Source organism: Hyperolius riggenbachi, chromosome 3 (assembly GCF_040937935.1).
Source record: "Hyperolius riggenbachi isolate aHypRig1 chromosome 3, aHypRig1.pri, whole genome shotgun sequence".
NCBI lineage: Eukaryota > Metazoa > Chordata > Amphibia > Anura > Hyperoliidae > Hyperolius > Hyperolius riggenbachi.
In genome coordinates, this window is record NC_090648.1 from 159,199,052 (window position 1) to 159,214,518 (window position 15,467).

Consider the following 15,467-nt stretch of genomic DNA (forward strand, 5'->3'; position numbering starts at 1 on the left):
TGATGTTGCTTTGAGGGTTATTACTCTTCCACTTCCCTCTGCCTAGACTATAAGCTGCTGACATAAGCTGCAGCGCTGAACAATGCTGCATCAAAGCCTGCATTTACACATACCCTGACAAGTGATGATAGGATGCTTTACTGCACATATATTACAGCCTGCCTTAATCACATCAGGGTTGCCAACTGTCCATAAATGTATGAACAATCTGGCCTCTTTTATGCCTTGCCGGTGAATACAAAACACTGTCCGCAAACCCTGGCTGTGCTACATACTAATGAGGAAGGGGAGGATGTCACAGATCATAATTGCCTTTCTCCTTTACCTGGGGCCACCTGCAGATTACAGGTTTTGGTAATTACAGGGTCCTTTAGCACTGAAACTCTGGTGCTTTGCAAAGGTACCGGTACTTCTCAGAGTTCAAAGTTATAAGCATTGCTATTGGTCAAAGGGTTGCACCCCACGTTTCAAAGCTCATCCTTCCTGGCCCCCAACCTGGATGCTGGATGACGTGTTAGTAAGTCTTGTAGGGAGAACACTGTTTTTACTGTAATTTTCTTTTCTCTTTTTCCTTAATAGCAGATGTAGATCATCTTGTGGTTAATATAATAACAATGCACATAGATCAGTATCACTACTACTATTCAGCAAAAAAGAAAGAAAAAAAGAAAAAAAATTACTCAAAGTAAACCTGAACCGGAGGAAAAAAAGTAGACTTTTATTTACGTGGGGCTTTTTCCAGCCCCCTCCCAATAGTCTTTGAGATCCCGCCAGGACTGAACTGTTGTCCTACTGTCACCCCAATCAAAGTCCACAATCTGCCTGGGTAACGCAATACGACACATTTTCCGTCCCGGCTGCGTGCCTCCTTGATCATGCTTCCATAGCCAGGAGTGTTCTAAGGATGCACAGTTCATAAACATTTGTAACTGCATATGCGCAGAACGCTCCCGGCCGGGGGAACAAGATCAAGCAGGCACGCAGCCGGGAAAGCGCAAACGCTGTAGTACGTGGCCCATGCAAATCGCTGTCTGTAATTGTGGTGACAGTGAGACAACGGAGTGGACACAGACAACACCGGTTTAGGTGTACTTTAGTCAGAATATATGCTTATAATAGTGTAAAATACTCCACCTTGAGATTAGACAGGTGTTTTCCCCTAGGAAGAGCAGATAAATAGTCTTTCCCTCATTTCCAACATTAACAACAACCCCCCAGGACCCCCAACACAATAGTCATGGGACCCCCTCATGCATCCAACCCCCTGCCTCAACAGCTCGTGACAAATCACACACGCCTCTTCCCACTGAAACGTGCAGAATAAGTGCAGCGTAGAACTGTAATATTTTCCTATTCCAGTGCTGTGTTGGGTTTTCTCTTCCTCCAGGCAGCTTCTCGCTCCATACTGCATGCCTCCAGCTCCCAATGCATATCATGTGATAGGGAGCTGGGTATGTCTTCTCCTTACCTCATGCTCAATGAGTATGAAACCATTCCCCCTAACTGGAGACACAAAGCCAAGATAGGGGAGGCTTGGCTTCAGCTGACAGGGGAATCACACTCTCTCTTTTGCATGGAATATTGCCTAAAGAAGGAGTGGTTCATAATGAAGGGAGCAGGCAGCTGCAGGTTGCTGAGGAGATGAGGATCTATATACTGGAGAAGCAAGCTTTTTTTATATTTTTCATACAATTGTGAAAACTAATGTAGCATTAAACTCACGTAAACCTTGGATTGAAAGCAGTGATCCCAGTAGAAATACGTCCATTGGCTGACATGTAGGTAGAGCAATTTGCCCATTACTCTTAGGTGTAGTCACCAGGCCAAACAGTTCCCAGAACTATCTGTCACTGTTTGCAGCACAGTCTGCTATGAGACATTTTGAATTTTTTTTTGTTATAAGGTTCAGCAGGGGAATGGAAAGCTAAACAGAGTTTCAACTGAGCGATCACAAAGCAGAATGAACATGCATGAGGATAGAGATAAAATTGGTCCAGAAAATACGTATTTGCCATTGCCAGCTCTACTGCTGGTCCCATTTGAGCAATTCACAGCAATTTCCACAAGTTAAACTGACTTGTTTTGGACCCTTGAGCAATGGAAATGTTCCACTGAATTGTACAGTAATGACATTCCGTGATTTGATGCTCAAAACTATCGGCTGATTTATGCCCAGCACAATAAATGTTTTAGATTTGATTTTGTATCTGAGAAGCAGATGTGCAAACTGGGATTTTATATGACCCACAGAAGGCAAAATGCAAATCTCTAGGGGTGTAATGTTCTATCATAGCTGGTCATTGCACTGGTTATTTACAAAAATCATGGTTGACGGGATAGATATATATAGATTACACAATCATTTATCAGCCTAACATTTCTTTTAGATGATAATGGCTTAAAACAGCAATGCAAAATGGAAAATAATTATTTTCCATTTTCCATTTTGCATTTCTATTTCGTTGGCAGGATGCATGAGATTTGATATTACGAATTCATTGTTGATTGCATAGACTATTTAATAATTGTCTTGACATTCCTTTCCCAAAGACTTTTTGAGCCATTTTACATATTATATGGCTTAAAACAGCAGGGGCAGTCATACTAGGCCAGGAAAAAAAACACATATGTAGGTAGATAACTACTTGATCTACATACATAACAGGTATACTGTACTGTCCACATTTTTATTTCAATGAATTTTATATAGTAAATAAAGAGGATTCTGTTCCTGGCATTTGCCATCTTGGTTCCCTTTGACTGAAGCCAATACTGATGTCATTTCCTCCCTTACTTTTTTCACCCTAGAATCTGATCTGTCATATCTAGCTTGCTTTGTGAACATGTGAGTACAGCAAGATCAGATTTCAGCATTGCGTCACACTGAATTGTCTTTAGCCAATCAGTGAGGAGCAGGAATGTGGTAGGAGAGATGATAAGCTTCCCTCTCGTGGCAATGTACCAACTAGAGGCAGTCTGACTGAGATAAGATTATTACAGCAGAAACATTTCTGATTAGACTGGAGTACTTGCAATGCAGGGTGAGGTTCCAGGCAGCATAATGAACACACCTCAGTGGGTAAAGGGAAATTTGATTTTGTAGCTGAAAATCCCTCATGTCATGTTCACAAGAAGGAACAGTTCTGCCATTTCAAAGCCAGGTATCAGAGGGAAATGTAGAAATAAAAAAATAAAAAATATTACATTACATAAAAGAGGGCTTGGTGGCACGTATAAACAAAATAGTACTTAAAAGTGAGCTCTCATTACATTTTGCAGCACTACTCCAAGTTGTATTTTAAAGCACAATAACTTAATAAACAAAACATGAAATGAAAAAGAATAGAACTCTTTTTACCTGCAACAATTGTTAGGGTGGCAAATTAATCCTGGTACACACTTTCAATTATCATTGGCCAATCACTGACCAAATTTACCGCCACTATGTAATATGAGAGTTTACCTGCACAATCTGCTCATAGTATTCAATATCTGTTGACTCTCCTACTACATGGAGTTGGTAAACTAGGTCAGTGATTGGCCAATCATAATTGAAAATATGTGAAGTCAGGAGAGGAAGTTCTGAGTTCAGGTCCGCTGTAAGGTCAGAAGTGTTTACAAAAAGAAAAACAAAAAGTAAAAGGAAATCAAAGAAAAAAAACACCTCTGCATATTACACAGGTAGAAGCCAATTAATATCACACAACCCACAGCAGCAGAGAACATTCACACAAAAAAACTGCCCTGACACATAATTTATTAATCAATATAAACTTCACCACAAACCCTGTAGCGCATTAGCAATACCACCATACTTAATGCCTATTATGTATTTATTATTATATTATGTATATTATGTATACCTTTAACAGACAAACATCAGCTGACCAAAGAAAAGTGGTAACTACTTAGTACATCAAATAACGTTTTAAATGAAAACAATAAATACAGTACCACGCCACAAAAATGTAATTACAATAATCCACTCTTGTGAACTCATCAATTTATTTATTTCACAAAATAATAAACTACAACGCATATACTACACTGCTTTAAAACTACCACCACACATAGTATATTGTTATTACTGCATTATCATTACTCTCGATTTATATAGCACCTTCATCTTCCATTTTGCTGAAAAAAATAGGAAACAAAATTGTGTAAATAAAAATAGAGTGACTGATGCAAATTGTATACATATTCTGTTCCCTGCTGTCTCCCTCAGCGATCACCAACTGCCACTTTGCACGTTTATATGTCAAACCTAAATTACAATTCGACACTACAATAGTAAATAAACATAATTAAGGTATGGAACCCACTAGAGTGATTTTCTGAGCGTTTAGGGAGCGATTCAAACCGCTAGCGATTTCCCTAAACGCTCAGCTAATGTTAATAGATGGGACAAAAATTCCACTGGAGCAATTGCGATTACCAAATCGCAAAACTCAGGACATGTAGCATTTTTGAGCGTTAGCATTTCTGCAACGTAAAGTATATAAACACTGGCATAATCGCTCATCAAATCCTACACAGAGCGATTTGCAAGCGTTTTTACATTACTGCACACTAACAAAATAAAAATAAAAAATTAATTGAAAGGACCAATCAGAATTAAAATCGCTACACAACCACTGGCAAATCAATTACAAATCAATTACACTTTTTAAAATCGCTCCCAAAAATGCTCATGAAATCGCTTACAAACCGCTCATACAAAACGCTAGTGATTGCGATTAGCGATAGCGTTTTGTAGTGGGTTCCAGGCCTAAAATTGGCTACCCCTGTAGCCTTTCTGAGCATGGCCTTTCACTTTGGTTGAATTTTGCTGCTGAGATAACTGGGAGGTAAGAGGCGCCCCAAAGGAAAGATGACTTAACTACTTTCACCTCCTGAACGTAGGAGCTACGTCCAGGAGGCCATGTGCGCTCCCGCGGCCGATCGCGTGCATGCACGCGCGCTCCTGGCCGCGGATCGTTGGCCTATGAATCAATGAATCAGGCCATGGTGCCCGTTCACTGATTCCTCTACCCCGCTGAAAAAGTGACGGCTTTTCTTGGAAGCCTTGCATTTTCTGCCTCCTACGTCCCTCTAAGCGTACATGTTACATAGTTACATAGTTATTTAGGTTGAAAAAAGACATACGTACATCAAGTTCAAACAGAGAACAAAGTGCAACACCAACACCAACCTACTCCCTCACATATCCCTGTTGATCCAGAGGAAGGCGAAAAACCCTTACAAGGCATGGTCCAATTAGCCCCAAAAGGAAAAAAATTCCTTCCCAACTCCAGATGACAATCAGATAAAATCCCTGGATCAACATCATTAGGCATTACCTAGTAATTGTAGCCATGGATGTCTTTCAACGCAAGGAAAGAATCTAAGCCCCATTTAAATGCAGGTATAGAGTTTGCCATAACTACTTCCTGTGGCAATGCATTCCACATCTTAATCACTCTTACTGTAAAGAACCCTTTCCTAAATAAATGGCTAAAACATTTTTCCTCCATGCGCAGATCATGTCCTCTAGTCCTCTGAGAAGGCCTAGGGACAAAAAGCTCATCCGCCAAGCTTTTATATTGCCCTCTGATGTATTTATACATGTTAATTAGATCCCCTTTAAGGCGTCTTTTCTCTAGACTAAATAAACCCAGTTTATCTAACCTTTCTTGGTAAGTGAGACCTTCCATCCCACATATCAATTTTGTTGCTCGTATCTGCACCTGCTCTAAGACTGCAATATCTTTCCTGTAATGTGGTGCCCAGAACTGAATTCCATATTCCAGATGTGGTCTTACTAGAGAGTTAAACAGGGGCAATATTATGCTAGCATCTCGAGTTTTTATTTCCCTTTTAATGCATCCCAAAATGTTGTTAGCTTTAGCTGCAGCGGCTTGGCATTGAGTATGATTATTTAACTTGCTGTCAATGAGTACTCCTAAGTCCTTCTCCAAGTTTGATGTCCCCAACTGTATTCTATTTATTTTGTATGGAGCTAGACCATTGGTACGACCAAAATGCATGACTCTACATTTTTCAACATTGAATTTCAACTGCCATTTATGCGCCCATATAGCCATCCTATCCAGATCCTATTGAAATATGTCCACATCTTCCTGAGAGTTGATGATTCTGCACAATTTTATATCATCTGCAAAAATAGCAACATTGCTCACTACTGCATCTACTAGGTCATTAATAAATAAATTGAAGAGCACTGGACCCAGTACAGACCCCTGTGAGACCCCATTGCTAACAGTCTCCCATTTTGTTTTCTCTTTGTTTTCTGTCCATTAGCCAGTTCCCTATCCATGCACACAATACTCTTCCCCAGTCCTTGCATCCTCAACATTTGCACCAGACTTTGGAACAGTGTTGAAGGCCTCTGCAAATTCCAAGTATATCACATCTACAGCATTCCCAATATCCACATTAGCGTTCACTACCTCATAAAAGCTGAGCATGTTAGTCAAACAGGACCTGTCTTTAGTAAACCCATGTTGATGCTGAGAAATAAGATTATTTTCTACTATGAAACCATGTATCTTAGTAACCCCTCAAATAGTTTGCAAACAACTGATGTTAAGCTTACAGGTCTATAATTTCCTGGATATGATTTTTTGCCCTTCTTAAATAATGGGAAAGCGTGGGCTGTACCCCAATCCACTGGGACTCTGCCAGAGTGACGTCATGTAAACAAACCTACGGTTGTCATCTAGTGGCCAAAAAGTAAAACTACATCTACATAAAAAATATAAATATTTAGATAAAAAAATACTATTTACATCCCACCCTCCCAAAAATACCCAAATAAAATGTGTAATAATAAAATAAACATTACAATAATAAAAAAAACACATAAATATTTACGGTCTAAAATTTTTAAATATGCATGTAAAGATGAAATGTTTTTTTTTTTTTATTATTATAAGCTTGTAAATAGTGATGGATGCAAAACGGAAAAAATGCACTTTTATTTTCAAATAAAATATTGTCGCCATACATTGTGATAGGAACATAATTTAAACGGTGTAATAACCAGGACAAATGGGCAAATACAATACGTGGGTTTTAATTATGGAGACATGTATTATTTTAAAACTATAATGGCCGAAAACTGAGAAACAATGAATTTTTTCAGTTTTTTTCTTGTTCTTACTGTTAAAATGCATTTACAGTAAGGTAGCTCTTAGCAAAATGTACCACCCAAAGTAAGCCTAATTGGTGGTGGAAAAAACAAGATATAGATCAGTTAATTTTGATAAGTAGTAATAAAGTTATAAGCTAATGAATGTGAGGTGAACATTGCTTGGATGCATAAAGTGAAAACGACTGAGGGCTGAAGTAGTTAAAGAGAACCCGAGGTGGGTTTGAAGAATATTATCTGCATACAGAGGCTGGATCTGCCTATACAGCCCAGCCTCTGTTGCTATCCCAAACCCCCCTAAGGTCCCCCTGCACTCTGCAATCCCTCATAAATCACAGCCACGCTGCTGACAAACAGCTTGTCAGAGCTGGCTGTGTTTATCTCTATAGTGTCAGTCTGCTGCTCTCCCCGCCTCCTGCAGAACTCCAGTCCCCGCCTGCATCCCTTCCCTCCCTGCTGATTGGAGGGAAGGGATGGGGGCAGCGACCGGAGCTATGCAGGAGGCGGGGGAGCAGCTGAGACTGACACTACAGATGTAAACACAGCCTCACAGCACGGCTGTGATTTATGAGGGATTGCAGAGTGCAGGGGGACCTTAGTGGGGTTTGGGATAGCAACAGAGGCTGGGCTGTATAGGCAGATCCAGCCTCTGTATGCAGATAACATTCTTTAAACACACCTCGGGTTCTCTTTAAAGAGAAACCGTGACCAAGAATTTAACTTTATCCCAATCAGTAGCTGATACCCTCTTTTATTACTATTTTTTATTATTATTATTATTATTATTACTTTTACATGAGAAATCTATTCTTTTCACAAATGGATCATCAGGGGGCTCTGTATGGCTGATATTGTAGTGAAACTCTGAGGACCATGGTACTCCTGGCAGTTTCCTGTCTGTGAACCTTGTTGCATTGTGGGAAATAGCTGTTTACAGCTGTTTCCAACTACCAAAAAAGCAAGCAGCAGCTACATCACCTGCCAGCAGTAAAAATGTCACATGTGATAAATGTCAGAATGTAAATCAGGGATTTAAAAGATTTTACAATAGGCAAACACTGACTAAATCATTTATGCATAATTATTGTAAAAATGAAGCACTTTTTGTATTACATTTTTTTCACTGGACTTCCTCTTTAAGGCTAAAGCATTTACACAGCATTAATCCTGACAGCAGAGACCCTTGCAGGCACTGCTACAGATGGATTATTTTGTTTATAGAGACACTGTACTAACCTGATGAAGCGGCCAGCGACCTGTGAAACACATTATTTCCAGTGCTAATAAAGAATATCAAATTATTAAATTTTAGTGCCTTAAAGTGTAAGAGAGCTGTGATAAAATAAAAGTATTATACATACCTGGGGCTTCCTCCAGCCCCATGCGCACGGATCGCTCCCACGCCGCCGTCCTCAGTCCTCTCCCTCTTCGGTACACTGGAGAGATACGTAGAGGGCACACTTCTTTTGCGCAGACTGGCCGCGACTGGCTGAAGTTGAGGGACCCGGTACCGAAGAGGGAGAAGACTGAGGACGGCTGTGTGAGAATGATCCATGCACATGGGGCTGGTGGAAGGTAAGCCTTTTTTTATAGTAACAAATATCACTCATTTAAAGTGAACCTCCGGACTAAAAATCGACTCAGCAGCACTGAAAAGGCCTGGTGTTTCTTTAACAGTTTCACAGCATCAGAACTTTGTTTCTCTTATCCAAGCCTCATTTTTAGCTGCACAGAAGAAAACTGCCCGGGCTTTTTTCCCCTGATGCTGTGCAAAGCATGATGGGATTTCTGATGTTGTTGCTCTCGTTCTGCTGTTTTGGTGCAATTTTTTTTTTTACATTTTGAATTTGACATTTGAAGCCTAGTGTGTGCAGCTGGGAGGGGTTATCAGGACACAGGACAGTTGGAACTGTGTCTCCTGCTCCTTGTCACCTCCTTTCAACCAAAAAGATGGCTGCCCCCATGACAAAGATGGCAGCCCCCATGAATCACAAACATTTGCCTGTTCTTTTAAAACAGGGTGGGTAAAAAATTATATTACCTAGCTATTCTAATTAACATAACTAATGTAACTTAATGACAGTATGTTTGTTTAGGCTGAAGTTCCCCTTTAAGTTATCTTTCCTTTGGGGCGCCACTTACCTCCCAGTTATACCCCCAACTACCCAAGTTCACTTGGGGGTTAGTCAAGTTAGTGCTTTGGACTGTCTAACTACATTCTTCAAGGGAGCAACCCAACTGCTGACAGAAGACTTCTTGAGACCCAAGTGAGGATGGGAATTCCTCACCTGCTTGATAATGTGGTTGCTGGTTTTGCAACCTACCTTTCTGAGTAATATTGTTTATATATTATTCACACCATTTTTGTTTTGATATACTACATCGTAGGGGCTCCTGTGTTCTCTTTGTGTTTTAATTTCTGGAAGGCTCTTTGGGAACCTCGCCAGAAACCCGTCCCTTGCTGTTGGGAGTTAGGCTTGATTCACACTAAGGCCCCTATTCAATAAACTTTTTCCCCTGAGTTTCTTCTGGGTATTATTTTCATACTTTGTCAGTAAAATGCCTTAAAAAAAGGTAATTAAATAAGGGCCCAGATCTTATGCCTGGCATTTCAACGGAACAGGCAGCAGGTTCCAAATGAATGGATTGAAGACAACAATATACAGATAGATAGATAGATAGATAGATAGATAGATAGATAGATAGAAATATATATATATATATATATATATATATATATATATATATATATATATATATATATATATATACAGTAGATAGATAGATACTCTGTTTTTGTCCATTGTGCTCTTCACTAGTATAGTTGTTTCAGACAGTATCTGATGAATAGCAAACATCAGCCCTGGACCCTGCAACAGACCACAGCGCAACTCTACATCCCTGGTCCCTGCAACAGACCACAGCACAACTCTACATCCCTGGTCCCTGCAACAGATCACAGCACAACTCTACTGCCCTGGTCCCTGCAACAGACTGCAGCGCAACTCTACATCCCTGGTCCCTGCAACAGACTGCAACACAACTCTACATCCCTGGTACCTGCAACAGACTGCAACACAACTCTACAGCCCTGGTACCTGCAGCAGACTGCAGTGCAACTCTACATCCCTGGTCCCTGCAACAGACTGCAACACAACTCTACAGCCCTGGTACCTGCAACAGACTGCAGCACAACTCTACATCCCTGGTACCTGCAACAGTCCATGCCACAACTCTACAGCTCTGGTCCCTGCAACAGACCACACCACAACTCTATAGCCTTGGTTCCAGCAACAGAACAAAGTACAACTCTGCAGCCCTGGACCCTGCAACAGACCACAGCACAACTCTACAGCCCTGGTCCCTGCAACAGACCACAGCACAACTCTACAGGAGTACAGAGTACAATATGTACAGTACAAGTAATGCTTTTTTACTACTTGTGTCCCCACTGAAAAGTTGCCACTTTGTGTCCATGTGACTTAATATTTTACAACTGTCCCTACCATAATCCAACCCCAGTCACAGCCACACATACTGTAGAAATCTGAAACAATGAAAATCTGGGTGAGCTGCAATTAACAAAGGAAGGACATACAAACTCGACGATAGCTGAGTCGTGCTGGTGCGTCATGCAAGCCCCCCAAGGAGAAGTGGTAATCACTGAGCAGCTTTGTACATGTTGACCTACAGTGACAGTATATACAACTGTAATATTGATTGAAGTATGCGGAAATGAGAACACCAGTCTCTGATTTGTCTGACAAAATTCTGTTTGTAGAACAGATAAATAATCCAATGCTCTCCTGGAGATTACTACATCATCCTTTTACATATTTAAAGAGGATAACAAATTGTATAATGTACCTCAGTCACGTTAGTGTTAAAAAGTAATGTTCTCCAAAAGTGAGAAACATTTGAATTTTAATAAAAACATTCTTGACTCTGAAGAAAACTCTGTTCTTTCCACTACGCCTGGTTGAGCTGATAGCTTTTAACCTTAATTGGTCCTGTCTTTTCGAAGCCGCTGAGCTTACTCACCTGCTGGGTGTAAAATATGTTATTATCCTTTTTTTGGCAACCTTATTCACTCACTCAGCAGTCATGAAGGAATGTATGTTTCTTTGGACTCGAGACAAAATAGAAAGACAGCGCACAGGCATGACATTTTTTTAAGCTGCATTTCATTAAAATGCAATTTAACTTTGTGAACGTTTGTTTTTACTAGAATGCAGTTACTATTTCTGTGGTCAATCTCTGCACCTAACAATCATCAGTGTGCAAACATTCAAGCCAACCGTGAAGTGCGGCGGAGAAGCAGATTAAATGGTAATTCAACTGCGCAAGGACCAAAAGGTTTGGTCTAGCTGCCAGGGGAATATTAATTTTTTTCCCCTCCACAGTATCAGGCCTTAGCTGCCCCTTGTTTTCGCAGCTGTTATTCCAAATACAAATGAAAGGAAACATAGATAAGAAAACAGTCATTTCAGATAAACATTAGCCAACCTTTTCTGGAGTCAGTGGTATTTGTACTGGCAGGGCAATAGCTAAGAAAAGAAATGACAAGTGACGGTAGTGCAGGTGAAGCTAGAACAGTGTGTGTTCTCGTCACCAAAGGTTTCATTTCACTTTAAAAAAAAAAATGTAAAAAAATTATATGACATTTTATTCATTCAAAAAGCTGGTCTGCAGTTTAATGTTATTCAAAATAACCTTTCCTTTGAGCCTATAACAAGCTATGATTTTCTTACATCGATCATTAATTTTATTTATATAGTGCCAACATTTTTCATGGGACTACACAGAGTACAAAGACCGTAAATATACAAATATACTTCAACCCATCATACAATCAGAAAATACAGCTACACAATTTCAAAAATACATATGCGGTGTGTGGTATAAAAACATCTAACCATACAACTGCATGTTCATTATATAGAAGGAGTACCACATAATCAAGGAACACTATGTAGAGGACTCTGCCTGCCCAAAAGATTCAGATTATGCTTCCCTGCAACCATGACAACAGTCAACCATTTGACTCCTACCCCACTCATCTACTCCTGCTCCTCTTTGCATTCAGGCTCTTTTAGCAGAAGAAAATTTGGGAAGAGAAGTGGCCTTGATTACCAGGGTTACTACCACTAAACTTTTTCATAACCAGAAGTGTTGAGGTTGATGGTAACTGAATGTACAACAAGAGCTCAGTTCTTCCATGTATAATCACATCAGTGCCTGAGGAGAGACTTGGAGAGGACATAGTGGCCTTAAAGAGACTCTGTAACCATTTTTTCAGCCTTAGTTCTTCTATCCTATGAGTTCCTATGCCTGTTCTAATGTGCTGAGGCTTACTGCAGCTCTTCCTAATTACAGTCTCTGTAATAAATTAATGTATCTTTCCTCTGTCCTGTTTGTCGGGCTAAGGCTTTGATTGTGTGGAATGTGCAGGGCTGCTTGTGATTGGTAGAAGCGATACACACCCTCTGCAGGCCCCCTGCATACTCACACACTATGCTTAGCTGAGCCTATTAGAAGCTTTGTTAGTTTGTTTGTAAACATTGCCTAAAACTGTTAATTACAAGCCAGGATTGCAGCAGAGAGTGGCAGAAACAGCACAGAGGGGCACAGGAGAAAATAAGGAATAGAATGGTATGCTTTTTAGTGTAAGAATATTAGAGTACAGATTCTCTTTAACAATAAAGCTAAAAGAGGTTTTCTCTCTAAAGGTTAATAATGAAAATGATGTAATAAATACACTTGTTTTTAGATTACAGTCTTCATTTAGTCAATGTTTGTCTATAGTAAAACCTTTCATAACCCTACATTACATTCTGAAATTTATCACGGGGGCAAAATCTTTAGAGGATTATTTGAAAACACCGCAAGTTTAAATGGACGCGGCTATCTCACCTATTGATTTTAGCGGCTGTGCAGAAATCTTGGCACACACAGTATACCAGTATACTAGTGGCTACAATTTGTAGCCACTATAAGTAGCTGCTATTTTCTATGTATAGCGCTATAGCAGCTACAATTTTTAGCTGCTACCTTCCATGTTTAGTCCCTATTTGTCACTGCAATTTGTAGCCACTATTTGTAGCTGCAATTTGGGTGCCCTTTTCAACAAGATGTCGGGGTTAAAGTGGACCCAAATTAAAAATGCAAGATTTCAGAAATAAAATCTATTTTCTAAATTATAATAATAAATAGCAGCCTTTTGTCAGCTGCATGATGACAAATCTAAAATATTTTACATTTATTGGAGGAACCCCTCCCTTCCTTTCAAATTGCCGGGATTTTTCCGGCAAACTGGTGGAGTAGATGGTGTCTGGCAATGGAGGAATTGCTAATGGCTGCCCCCAGTATAACCCTAGCTATGAAAAGAGAAGGGTGAAAAGCATGCACTGAAATGATCATAGGTTTGAAGGAGTGTTTATTTATCTTTGTATGTGTCAGAGTGGTGCAACTAAATATTTTTAATTAAAAAAAATGTTTGGTTTGGGTCCGCTTTAAGGTTTGGTAGGGAGTTGAGGTTAGTTGGAGGGCTTAAGATTAGTTTCCCTCCCCGGGGGGGGGGGGGGGGGGGGGTTATGTACCACCTAGGGGGGTTAAGTGTTAGGCACAACCAAGGGGGGTTAAGGGTTAGGCACCACAAGAGAAGGGTTCTGTGTGAGAGTAGGGAGAGGTTAAGTCACAGTAAAATATCGGTAAATATTACCAATACTTTACTATATGAATATAGTAGAACATCAGTAAAACTACCGATATTAAACTACCGTTATCCTGTGCCCTTTTAAACATGCAGCTTTTTCAAATGTATGCCATCTTTAGTTCTGCCAGGTCTTCTCTATTTAATGTTCTTTTACTGTGAGTTCTATGCACAGATAGAGATATTGCTTGCTTGGCAGTTGGAAACAACCATTATTTCCCACAATGCAACAAGGTTTACAGACAGGAAACTGTCAGGGCCATGGCTGTGAAATCACACTGTGGGAGGCGTTTCACTACAATATTAGCCGTACAGGTGTCCCTGATGATCTATTCAAGAAAAGACAAAGATTTCTCATGGGAAATGAGTATCGGCTATTGATTGGGATGAAGTTCAATCCTGAGTTAAAGGGCCTCTTTATGATCTTACCTGAACGTATCTTACATTTTACAATCACAAATATGCTAATCAAAGTGGTTTTCCACTATAAGCGATCTCTGCCATCGTTTTTATTTTGCCTACATGGTGTTCCTATCTTGCTTGTGATGTCAGCATTTTGCACACAAGCTTGGTAAAATCTTCTGTATGCTATCTCCCTGCACAGTAAGCCAAGCTACTCTCTCTCCTTATCACCTGTTATTTTAACTAATTGCCCACTTCAACCACAAATGTTTTCCTACATCTCTGTAGACAAACAGTTGCAGGGGTTGTTTTACTAATGGCTCATACTCACGGGCTACAAAAGTGGCCTGTCGACAGCACACGGGAGCGTGTGCGTGACAGGCCAGCAACAGCTCGTCGCCAGGTCCCTCCGCGTACACACGCGGAAGAGGGACCAGCGGTGCGACGGAAGCTGTCGCCGACGTTCCTCCCCCCTCGCCGGAAGCGCCGTCTATTTGCAATTATGTTGCTGTCGCTAGTCCGCATACTCACGCGGAATAGCGACAATTGCGGCGGAATTACGGCGGCAACTGTCGCCAGGCGATTGACCGCGGTCAATCGCCTGGCGACATCAGTGACATACGACAGATCGGGGTGCAACGCCTCATACTCACCGCCGCGTGTTGCGGCGACATTTGTAGCCCGTGAGTATAGGCCATAAGTATGGGCTCATTGATTAGCTGATATCAAATACATCACTTTTAAGACACTTAGGCCTCGTTTCCACTTGCGCGACGTGCGTTTGCGAGAGGCACGCCGGCACTGAGCGGGTGGGCGGGATCGCAGGCGAATCCCATGAGCTGTGCCATGCACGGGTATGGGAATTGCAGCTTCCGCCACAAATTCTGTGGGGGGTTCCGGCCGAATCGCTATCGCAAACGATTCGGCCGGCGAAGCCATTCTTCCTTATGGCAGAGTTTCCCTGTGCGATTCCTGTGCGGGGAAACTCTGCGTAATCGCGGCGGTTTCCGCGATAGTGGAAACGGGGCCTTAAGGGTTGATTTATTAAGCTGCGCTTAATGAGAGGGGAGCGAGTTATTCACCACGCTACACACGGTAGTGCAGCATAGCATGCGCCGCTAACTACCTTGCTCTCCTAAGTTACGACCGCTCCACTGAACCCGCCCTGAGCCCTAGTGGGTCCAGAAGCTTTAATGGACG

The 15,467-nt window shown here is 41.0% G+C and overlaps 1 protein-coding gene across 1 annotated transcript in view; it reads right to left on the reverse strand.

The window, feature by feature from the left end:
* The window catches only part of SLCO3A1 (solute carrier organic anion transporter family member 3A1), a 383,290-nt gene that overhangs the window by 253,818 nt on the left and 114,005 nt on the right, over positions 1-15,467 (reverse strand). The window lies entirely within an intron of this gene.